General features: G+C 37.0%; 1 pseudogene; it reads left to right on the plus strand.

Annotated features, from left to right (window-relative positions):
• LOC113036182 (spastin pseudogene) overlaps window positions 1–2,772 on the plus strand; it is a 13,998-nt pseudogene extending 11,226 nt beyond the window's left edge.
• Window positions 2,773–3,449: the final 677 nt, after the last annotated feature.

The raw sequence follows: 3,449 nt of genomic DNA on the forward strand, positions 1-3,449 counted from the left end.
ATTTATGACATTTAACGGAGTTAGAAGTTAGCAGGGAGTTAGCTCGCTAGCTTCTATCTAAATACAATATAGCATGTCCTGACTGCGGGGTTTTGGAAACAAATTAAAACGTACAGCTCTGCTATCACTTCCAGCATAAATGAAGACCGAAAACTAAACAGCAGTGACGTTTGTAGGGTTACTGAAGTTGGGCTAGCTGGTATATAATGATGTGCTACGTGACCGCTAGCGACACAGCTATGTTAGCATAATATATACAAGCTAACTTTTTTTCCACTCGATAAAAGTAAATGTGAGTGTTCTCGGTGGTCAGGAACAAATGTAATCGCATGGCAGGATGCTGTAAAAGGACCAAAAAATATATTAAAAAAAAATACAAAATAATGATTAAAGCTGTTGACCTTATCAGCAGTGTTTTCCATAATATTGCCATTGTCGATAAAGTATTGAGGATAACTTTGTTGTCCAGAATTTTTTTTAATGATACCGTTTAAAACATCCCATATTCCCTTCATATTATGTTTATTGTTGTTCAATATTTTACTATAATACTCCTTTCTACATACACGTATACTATTGGTCAACTTATTTTTGTATTTTTTATATTTATCTTCAGCATCTATTGTTCTTTGTTTTAGGAATTCCCTATAGAGTGTATTTTTCTTTTTACATCCCAAAGAAAGACCTTTAAATGCGATATATAGCCTAAACGTTTTCGCTTATGACTAGTTTATATATATATATATATGATTTATATTTAATTGTGTTGTGGTTTGCAGTGTTTTGTGTTGTTTTCACTTTAAATTTGTAAAAGGAAAAAGCTGAAAATTTAAATAGTTAAAAGTTGAAATGTGAATAGTTGATTTTTGTATTATATAATTTATTTATTACATTTTATGTGGAGTGAATAAATAAAAGTATATTTACGGTGGCCCCTAGAGATAAAGCACATACAAACTTCAAATCACGTATGAACTCGGAAGCATGTACAAACTCCAAAACACGTAAAAACTCTAAAACACGTAAAAACACGTACAAACTCCGAAGCACATTAAAACTCAGAAGCACATAAAAACTCAAAACACGTATAAAAGACAACAGAAGTGCTCCAGGATGCTGGGCGCAGTGTTGGGCTTTTGTTATCTTGTGGCTACACAAGCCAGCAAGTACCAACCATCGGATTTGGTGTGTGGTAGTAACAGGTAAATGAACTTTTTTTTTTTTTTTAATTATTTGAATATATATGAGTGCCTGTGTATAAATACACAAACAATACACACATGCTTTCAATTGTGTAATTTAAGTGATCTAGTAGCTCTGCTTTGGGAGTTCAGTTCATGCTAGAAATGTGTTTTGGAGTTTGTACGTGTTTTGTCTCCAGGGGCCACCGCATATATTTATATATAAACATATATAAATAAAACCACTTTTTTTAACGTTAGTAATTCCTTTTGTGCATAATTTTACATTATTGTTAATAATAAATTAATTAAAGAAACAAAACAACCTGAAGAGCCGGTTTGGAGCCTCTTTTTAGTGAGCCGAACCGAAAGAGCCGGATCTCTAAAAAGAGCTTACCCTTTTAGAGACGACACTAGCCTCTAAAAGGAGAAATGACCCCCAAGGGACATCACGTCATGCTCTTTCACAGCCAAAGTCAGTTCCTAAAAGTCAACCCGCAGGTGTTTCCACCACCATCAGACCCTCCAGTTCTGTACCTCCATTAAGACTAACTGATGCAAAGAAAACCACTCGGGTGGGAAAAACTCAGAATGGAAGACCGGCAGCTGTGAAACAGCCCCCGAAGAGGGATATGAAAAAGAATGTGGACAGTAAACTGGCCAGCTTAATTATGAATGAAATTGTTTACAATGGAGCTCTCACAGGCTGGGTCTCTGACCCATCGCTCTGAGCCTCTCTTTTGTATTTGTTTCATTTTTGATATGTTATTAGTTTTTGTGTCAGTTCCTATCTGTCTTTAGTTTGGGTTGTTATTGTTTATTGTTCCTTGGTTTTCTATGTTTTGGGGTTTTGGTATTTATCATCATGTATTTAGGTCTGTTAAGTTTGTGTTGCCATGCTTAGTTTTAGTGTTCCTGTTTTATTTTGACAGTGTCTTGTGTACCTTGTTCATTATAGTTAGCTTTCCTTTCTTGGTCCTGTCATTAGGGTTATGTCTGTCAGCTGTTCCCCCATGTGTCTCCACTTCCACTGATCACCTCATGTGTGTATTTAAGCCTTCTGTTTTCTGCTTATCATTGTCGGTTCGTCTGTTTATTTGACCTCAGTCACAGTCATGGTTTTCGTCTGTGATTCTACGGTAGTCTTAGTCATAGTCTTTGCCTGTTATTTTCCACCACAGTTATAGTTATAGTTTTTTGGTCTCAGTCCCTCTCTTAGTGTTTTTGTCAGTTTGCTTTGGTTTCCTGTGACCTTTAGACAAGATTTACACTGCTGAAAAATCTTTTGGGAATGCACGGGAGTCCACTGAGCCAAAACGAACTGTCCTGTCTTGCAAAAGTGACTGTAGGATATTCAGGGAGCGATTTGACAGCATTAGCCAAAGATGCTGCACTTGGCCCAATAAGAGAGTTGGGACCAGAACAAGTCCGTATTATAACTGCTGCTGAGGTGCGCAACATTAAGATGAAAGACTTTGAGGATTCTCTGAAGCAAATCAAACCAACTGTTAGTCCAGCAACTCTTAATATGTACACCAAATAGAACAAAGATTTTGGTGGTCCTTCTTCAATAAATGCATTCATTGATTGATTCCTATCTGTCTTTAGTTTGGGTTGTTATTGTTTATTGTTCCTTGGTTTTCTATGTTTTGGGGTTTTGGTATTTATCATCATGTATTTAGGTCTGTTAAGTTTGTGTTGCCATGCTTAGTTTTAGTGTTCCTGTTTTATTTTGACAGTGTCTTGTGTACCTTGTTCATTATAGTTAGCTTTCCTTTCTTGGTCCTGTCATTAGGGTTATGTCTGTCAGCTGTTTCCCCCATGTGTCTCCACTTCCACTGATCACCTCATGTGTGTATTTAAGCCTTCTGTTTTCTGCTTATCATTGTCGGTTCGTCTGTTTATTTGACCTCAGTCACAGTCATGGTTTTCGTCTGTTATTCTACGGTAGTCTTAGTCTTTGCCTGTTATTTTCCACCACAGTTATAGTTATAGTTTTTTGGTCTCAGTCCCTCTCTTAGTGTTTTTGTCAGTTTGCTTTGGTTTCCTGTGACCTTTAGACAAGATTTACACTGCTGAAAAATCTTTTGGGAATGCACGGGAGTCCACTGAGCCAAAACGAACTGTCCTGTCTTGCAAAAGTGACTGTAGGATATTCAGGGAGCGATTTGACAGCATTAGCCAAAGATGCTGCACTTGGCCCAATAAGAGAGTTGGGACCAGAACAAGTCCGTATTATAACTGCTGCTGAGGTGCGCAACATTAAGA

This window comes from Astatotilapia calliptera, chromosome 14 (genome assembly GCF_964374335.1).
Source record: "Astatotilapia calliptera chromosome 14, fAstCal68.1, whole genome shotgun sequence".
Classification (NCBI taxonomy): Eukaryota; Metazoa; Chordata; class Actinopteri; order Cichliformes; family Cichlidae; genus Astatotilapia; species Astatotilapia calliptera.